Here is an 8,402-nt window from a genome sequence, read left to right on the forward strand (position 1 = left end):
ACTCAGTTGAGGTTTAATGGATGTTAGAGGGTAGTGGGGGGTGATGAGGTGAGATGTAGCTTGAAGAGGTGAGTCTTCAGTCTACGTTTGAAGACGGCCAGGGTCTCTGCTGTTCTGACTTGCACAGGAAGGTCATTCCACCACCGTGGGGCTAGAACAGACAGGAGGCGTGACCGGGTGCTGGTGCGAGCCGGGGCAGGGACCAGGCGACATGTGGCAGCAGAACGGAGAGGTCTAGCTGGGGTGTAGGGTCTGATGAGTTGACGTAATAGGGAGGGGCTGACCCCCTGGCTGCTTTGAAGGCAAGCACTAATGTTTTAAATTTGATGCGAGCCATCACGGGGAGCCAGTGGAGGGTGGTGAGCAGGGGGTAACGTGGGAATGTCTGGGGAGGTTGAAGACCAGACGCGCTGCTGCGTTCTGGATGAGTTGCAGGGGTCTGATAGATGATGCTGGGAGGCCAGCAAGCAGGGAGTTACAGTAGTCCAGGCGGGACAGGACCACTGCCTGGACGAGGAGTTGGGTCGAGTAAGTTGTGAGGAAGGGGCGGATCCTCCGGATGTTATACAGGAAGAACCTGCATGAACGTGTCACTGCTGAAATGTGCTCGGTGAGGGACAGTCTGTTGTCCATCACCACGCCAAGGTTTCTAGTTGAGGGTGATGGTGTGAGGATGGTATTACCTAGGGAGATAGAGAGATCAGAGAGAGGGAGTTAAGAGCCGGAATATAAATGAGCTCTGTCTTACCTGGTTTGAGCTTGAGATGGTGGCGGACCATCCAGCTCTGAATATCACTCAGGCAGGCAGTGATGCGGGCTGAGACCTGTGTGTCAGAGGGTGGGAAGGAGAGAAACAGTTGTGTGTCATCAGCATAGCAATGGTAAGACATACCATGAGCTGTGATGACAGGGCCAAGGGACTGGGTGTAGAGAGAGAAGAGGAGAGGACCAAGGACCGAGCCCTGTGGGACTCCGGTGGTGAGGGGGTGTGGCGCAGATACTTTACCAGCCCAGGCTACCTGGAAGGAGCGATCTGAGAGGTAAGACTCAATCCAATTGAGGACTGTGCCACAGATCCCCATTGCAGATAGGGAGGACAGGAGGGTGGGGTGGTCGACTGTGTCGAAGGCTGCCGATAGGTCCAGAAGTAATAAGACGGAGGAGAGGGAGGCTGCTCGGGCTGCGTGGAGAGCTTCGTTGACAGAGAGGAGTGCGGTCTCTGTCGAGTGGCCTGGTCTGAATCCAGACTGATGGGGATCGAGGAGCTCATTCTGTGAAAGAAACACAGAGAGTTGATTTGATGCAGCACGTTCAATGGTTTTTGACAGAAATGGAAGGAGAGATACCGGTCTGTAGTTCCCAATGATGGAGGGGTCTAGTGTAGTCTTTTTCAGGAGGGGGGAGATGAGGGCCTTCTTGAAGGTTGACGGGAAGCAGCCGGATGTCAGGGAGGAGTTAACCAGGGAGGTGATGAATGGGAGAATCTCGGGTGAGATTGCCTGGAGGAGTGGTGAGGGAATGGGGTCAAGGGCACAGGTTGTGGGGCGATGGGAAAGTAGGAGTTGTGAAACCTCAGAATCGGTGAGGGGAGAGAAGTCGGAGAAACAAGGGGAAATGGTGAGGGAGGGGGAGAGTACAGGTTGAGGGGTGGGGAGTTGGGAGCCAGTGACCGTAAGCAGAGGAGTGGAGAGACAAGGGGAGGGGAGCATAGGGTGAGGTGGAGTGCAGAAGGAGTTGCGGATGACTGCAATCTTCTCGTCAAAGAAGGTTGCAAAGTCGTCAGCAGTGAGCGAGGACTGAGGGCGTGCAGATGGCTGGCTGAGGAGAGAGGAAAAAACAGAAAACAGTTGCCGAGGGTTAGAACGGTAGTTATGGATTTTGGTTTGATAGTAGTTTACCTTGGCAGCAGTCACCGTGGAGGAGAACGCTGCAAGGAGGGATTGGTAGGCAGAGAGGTCTGAAGCATCTCTGGATGTCCTCCACTTCCTCTCTGCTGCACGGAGTCCAACCCTGGAGGTGCGTATGGCATTGGACATCCACGGGCGGGGGAGGAGATGGACGTGTTGGCCTAGAGACAGTGGGGCAGAGGGAGTCAAGAGCAGATGTAAGGGAGGAAAGTAGGGAGGTGGATGCAGAATCAGTGGGGAGGGTAGTGAAGGATTCGAGAGGAGGGAGGGCAGCAGTGACAGATGAAGCAAGAGAGGAGGTTGAGAGGGAGCAGAGATTGCGGCGGACAGATACAGTGGGTGTGGGGGGAGAAGGTGGGTGAGAGGGAGCAAGGGGAGGGAGAAGGAAACGAAGTGGTGGTCAGAGGTGTGCAGAGGGGTTACAGTGATATCGGTGCAAGGGCTATTCCTCAGAAAACCAGGTCGAGGAGGTTGCCCGCCTTGTGGGTAGGGGGAGATGACTGTAGGGAGAGGTCAAAGGAGTGGAGGAGATGTAGGACAGCTGAAGACTGAGATGTTTCCAGGTGGAGGTTGAAATCTCCAAGCAGGATCAGTGGGGTGCCGTCCTCAGGGAAAGAGCTGAGTAGGATATCCAGCTCATCGATGAAGTTTCCCAGTGGACCTGGGGGGCGATAAATGACAACAATGTATAGATTAGTTGGACAGGTGATTGAAACAGAATGGTATTCAAAACTGAATCGGGGTAGGTCAGAGAGAGGTAGGGCTGAGTATTTCCAGGAGGGAGAGATTAGAAGACCAGTGCCACCACCACGGCCTGATGGTCGGGGAGTGTGGGAGAATGAAAAGCAAGAGGAGAGGGCAGCAGGGGTTGCAGTGTTCTCTGGGGTGATCCATGTCTCAGTGAGGGCAAGGAAATCAAGGGAGAGCAGGGAGGCATAGGCTGAGATGAAATCAGCCTTCTTTGAAGCAGACTGGCAGTTCCAAAGTCCTCCAGCAACTGTGCAGTTATTGCAGGGAGACAGCTGGGGGTAGGAGAGGTTAGCTGGGTTCCGTCGCTTAGGGGGGCCACGTCTTTGGAACCGGGTGCTGTAGGGCAGAGAGCAGACAGAGATGGGAAGAGCTTGCATAAAACTGAGGAGGAGCGACGCTAGCGTCGCTCAGAAACACTATTTTAAGTGCCGCGTAATTACTCAAGTAATGTAGCGATAAGCGGCTCTAAACGGATCAAATACAAGCAATTTACAATACCTTGAACCAAAACAGCTGCGCAGATAAAACGGGGATGAAACAAAGTTACCGATCAAAGACTTACGCGATACTAATTACTACCAATATTGCACAGCTGACAATCAATCAAGACTAGGAGTTTAACCGGTAAAAACAGCTGGCTACAAATCACTAATATGACGACGCAACAAGCAAAGACGACTAATTTAAAGAAACTAAGGCAAATTAAGGCCACAAGACACAACTAACAAGCAAAACAATACTTAGACTAGCTACTCAGAGGGACGGAAGTGAAGCTCTAGTCACGCCGAGGAGAATGCACTTTCACTTGTCTCCCCAGTACTGTCTCTGTGTCTGTGTTCCCTGAGCTGCTTCACTCCCCTGTACTTGTGTGATTTCACTATTCGGGTGGTTCCGGGTTTTCGTGGTTTCCCCCCTTCTTTCCAGTCTCGCTTTACTTACTTCCTGCCTATTTGTAGTTTTACTAATTTCTACTAATCCCTACTAACTTATAGATTGTAAAGTACTAACCTCACTAATATACTAACATGTGAATATTACTAATGGACTAACACACACTAGTTTTGGGTTTTTGATAGTTTCGATCACTATACTAATACATTAACCAGTCTCCCCTTTTCCATGCTGCCCTGTAGCTCCGCCCCTTTTCTTTCTAGCCTGCTCTAACGCTGAGTTCTGCAATTGCCTGCACCTGTCTCTTGCTCTGACTGCACCTCTCTTTCTCTGCACGTGTTTTACCTGCTTCACCCAGGCCGTCTATTATCATTGTTGTCTGTGATTCCAGTCCGCGTTTTGTCAGTCCCCTGTCATTGAATTAGTTTTCCTAATGTTCTTCACCTGGATGTTGTTCGTTACTCCTCCCTCACTCACTTAACCCCTCCTTGATTGTTACCTTCCCCAGTGTATAAATGTCAGTCTTTTCCACCAGCTCAGAGTCAGAACGTTGATCGTATTCATTGTGCCGATTATTTGTAAGCCTTTGTCTATCGAGATTCCTGCGACACCCCTTTGCCCGACTTCGAGTTTGCCTGCCCCTTTTGGTTTTGTTTGCTTCTGGTTCGACCTTCGCTTTGCCTTGACTTCTCTTTTGCCTGTCCCTTTGTACCTTCACCATTCTGATCTCCTGGTTTTTGATTTTTTGCCTGTCTTTTCACTATTCTTTTGGAAACTCGATTCGGCACCGTCCTCTCTCTGATTACCTGGCTTCGAACCTCGGACTGAATAAAGACAACGTTTTTTGGATTTCCCTGGTCTGCGTGTGGGTCCTTACACAGAACATCACAGTTGAGTGCGTCTCTCTGATAGAGTGCACAATCCGAGAGTGCAGAGAGCCTCTGGGTACCCTGAGTACCTCTGGCCAAGTATGATTTTACAAGCCCGTTTCTGCGTGCTTTCCAGCCTTTTAGCCTGGTCTGTAGTGAGGGAACTGTGCCAGACGGGGACTGCATACTCCAGCACCGGGCGTACGTAGCCTGTGCAGATGGAAACCAGTTCTGGGTCTCGGACACCAAATTTCTTCAGGCGACGCAGAGCAAAAAGCTTCCTGTTCGCTGAGGTCAGCATGTGGTCCACCTGACTGTCCCAATGAAAATTACCCTGGATGGTGACCCCCAGGACCTTGACAGTGTCACAGACTTCCAGGATGTTCTGGTCAATGGAGAGAGTTGGCAGGGCGGGTGGATGCCTCATGTGGGTGACTTTACATTTCTTTGGGTTGAGTTTCATTTTGTGCTCCTCTACCCAGATATCAAGACCATTCAGAGTCTGTTGGAGGGTACAGGGTAGTTGGAGCTGTTACAATAAATAATTTTAAATCGTCCCACTGAGATAAAGTCATTTGTTTTGGTCATGGAAATTCAGTTAAAGGTTGTGGAGAAGTCATGGAAATGTCATTGAAAATCATTGGTGAAAAAGTGTATGAACCCTGTAAAAGGGTTCTGTAGTTATGATTGTCGTCACTGATTATTTTTCCTCTCTGACAGTTAATTTTCTGCCCCATCCCACATCTTCATGGAAGTGCAAGAGAGAGTGTATGTGTGTGTGGGTTCGTGCATGTGTGTGGCCACATCTGTGTGTGCGCAGATGCGCACCTGGACTACACCTCTCTGCCCCTGTAATGGACATTTTATTCCGGGCCATCATCACTGCTGTGCCTCCTATTTATACTATGTATAATTACCACTGAGGCCACTGGTTAGGCAGTATTTATATTACCTATATTCTTACTGTTCTTATAATTACACTTATACTGCATTATTTATATGTATCACTGCTTTTATTGTGCTTTTATTCTGTTTTTATGTTTCAAGACTGTGTTGTATTTGTGTTAGCACCTTGGACCGTGAGGAACGACATTTTGTTCCCGTATACTATGTATGTGGAAATGACAATTAAACTTGAAACTTGTTTGTGCGCATTTCTGTCATTTTTTTGTGCGCGCACGCATGCGCATCTGTGTGTACGCGTGCGTGAATGCATGTAAACGTGCGTTTCTGAGGGATTAGTTATGCTGGCTCAGTGAGGGATTGCTAGAATGTAGGCATTTAGCAGAAACCTGTCCAGAGCAACTTCAACACACAATCTACATTTTTTATATATACTGCCTTCCAGAATTATTTTTACACTTGATAAAAGTGAACAAAGAAGGCTCTATAAATAAGCAAGCAATGAGCTATGTGTATAACATATAGGGGGGGGGGGGGGTATTTTCTTCAAAATAATAATAATAATAATATATATATATATATATATATATATATTATTTTGAATAAAATACCCCCATTTTTATGTTATACACATAGCTCATTGAGCTCATTGCTTGCTTATTTATAGAGCCTTCTTTGTTCACTTTTATCAAGTGTAAAAATAATTCTGGAAGGCAGTATATATAAAAAATGTACACCCTTATCATTTTTAATCCATCAAAATCTACATCTTTTTTCAGGTTGGTAAATTCCATGATCACTAAAATTAACTCACCAAACAGAATTTCTGAAAGAAGTGTGCCCTTTTTGTTGAAGCTAAGGACGAATGTGGATTGATTACAGACCAAAGTCTTCAAATCTAACATGAGCCGCGATCTCAATATCAACAGGCTTTTGGGAAGGATTGCCAGAAATGAGCCTCTAATTAGGGCAATAAAAACATAAGCCTGGAGTTGCCAAACAGCATTTGGTACCTACTGAGTGTTACGGTCAGATAAGACTAAAATTCAGCTTTTGACCACGCATTATCGCATTTGGGTTAGAAGGATCTGTAAGAATTCTACATGGCGACATGCCCTACGATTCAATTAAACACATCGCCAGATTTACGGCATATGAAAGGACTCAATATATAATTTGTAATTATTTCGCTTTTATATTTATCTGACACGTTTATTCTGTGTTTCCCTACCAGTTAGCCTATCTTCAACACAATAGGATGCTTGCAAACAATAGGGTTATAACCTAAATTTATTGTCGCGTTTAATGTCCACAAAAACCAACAGAGCCTGCGTGAAAAACTAGAGAAAATGTCCTGTTAGATTGTTCTAATGCTTTTTTAAATTTAACACAGATGTTGATTCTGACGAATTTTCGTTTCACTCATCTTACTTTTTTAACTGAGTGAAAAGGGTGGTCAGTATTTTAATTGAAAGGTGTAGCTAATTGTCTAATTACTCGGTCTGATTTTAGAATTGAAGGGTTTACAGAGTATACGCCCAATATCAGTATTAGTAGGTCTAATGTGTGGCGAAATGATCTCGACAGCTGAATGTTTTGTTCCGTTTCGCTCATATCGCTTTCTCACAGAGGGACAGTAGTTCAACTATTCTCTGAAAATGTACATATGCTAATTTTCTGTGGGTTTGTATATTAAATAAATACGTCCTCGTAATACGCGCTCCACTAATGCAATCTACATCTGTACATTTGCAGGTTTGCCTCCGCGTTTATTCTCTCATTACTGATATCACTGCAGCTTTCTTCTTCTTTGGGTGAGTACACGTTTGTTTGTTTCTTTTTGCATGACTCGTTTACATGAACCAGTTTCAGTGGATCACAGTGGAGGTACAATTAGAATTATATTTTAATTTACAGCTATAGTGGAGTGAATCAGCTGGCGCAAACACTGGTGTTGGTAACGCGTAAGGGATATGTCGTTTTGGCTTTAAATTGCTATGGTTTGAATGGCCTTATGCATGTGTAGCCTATAGGTAACGTTTACCTTTTGTTTTTAAAATTCACTAATGGGTTTGTCCATTCAGTTAGGCCTATAGGCCTGAATGTATAGTCTCACAAATGCGTCCAACTTTGCCATTTTCAGGAAGCTGCAGCAGTCCTGTCTTCTCTGTCTGTTGGGTTCTAAACGTCAGCGCCTCCGTGAAGAGGTATTCAGTTCAGAATATCAGAACCTTCGGTTCATAACTTCTCAAAGCACATTTACTTGAAACCTATGCACCTCGTTGTTTGTACGGTGACATTGTTCTCAATCCTTACCAGACCAGATACCAAGATCTGGCTGGACGGCAATGAACTTACACCCATAGGAAGTAAAGGCCAAATGGTGTCGTTGATGGTAACAACACTGGATGTGCATACATTACGCGCGGAATATGACGGAATCTCCCATGTGTGGAACTTTTCAGTTGTTTCTGGTAAGTGTGAAATTCAGTTGTTCACACGTTTGTGACTTTGACTTTGAAGCTGAATTGGAGAAGAAAACGGAAATCCATAATTGTAAATTGGATTTATAAGTGTATCGCTGTTTTGGCGATGCTTTTTAGGTCCATGTACGATCCGTGTACTTTTTGGCCAATCTCTTTCCGTTTCAAGAACATAATTTTTTGTTAAACATATAATTACAGAAACGGACATGGTCATTAATTGTAATTCGAAGCTAATTGACCGTTTACAAATGTATGGTTGACACTGCAGTCCACCAATTCCTGCTTACAAACTTCCTCCGCCGAGTCCGACGTCTAGCTCCGACAATGTCTGTCACATTGTTGCTGACGGGGGGGATGTAGATGGATCCAATGCTGAACATGCTTTTCTCATCAGATTCCATCAATGTGAGCAGTGCACACAGAACTGCATATCTCCCCCCCCCAGCAGAAGTGAGGTGAGTGTTACTGACCTTTCAATCTAGCTGATGACTGTTTTCATGGTCAATAATAGAAACTGCTAGACATATGTTTGCCAAAATATGGTCCATTGCCTCGGTCTTGTGGGAGATTGATGGCTCTCTTAAATTATGCTGCAG

At 46.0% G+C, this 8,402-nt stretch overlaps 1 long non-coding RNA gene across 1 annotated transcript; it reads left to right on the forward strand.

The window, feature by feature from the left end:
• The first annotated feature begins 6,822 nt into the window (after nucleotides 1–6,822).
• LOC135246526 (uncharacterized) lies at nucleotides 6,823–8,293 on the forward strand. The gene is made up of 5 exons (XR_010327740.1): nucleotides 6,823–6,980; nucleotides 7,076–7,134; nucleotides 7,464–7,527; nucleotides 7,640–7,794; nucleotides 8,201–8,293. It is a non-coding gene; the product is annotated as an uncharacterized LOC135246526 (long non-coding RNA).
• The last annotated feature ends 109 nt before the right edge of the window (nucleotides 8,294–8,402 follow it).

The sequence above is a fragment of the Anguilla rostrata genome, unplaced genomic scaffold (genome assembly GCF_018555375.3).
Source record: "Anguilla rostrata isolate EN2019 unplaced genomic scaffold, ASM1855537v3 scaf0452, whole genome shotgun sequence".
Classification (NCBI taxonomy): Eukaryota; Metazoa; Chordata; class Actinopteri; order Anguilliformes; family Anguillidae; genus Anguilla; species Anguilla rostrata.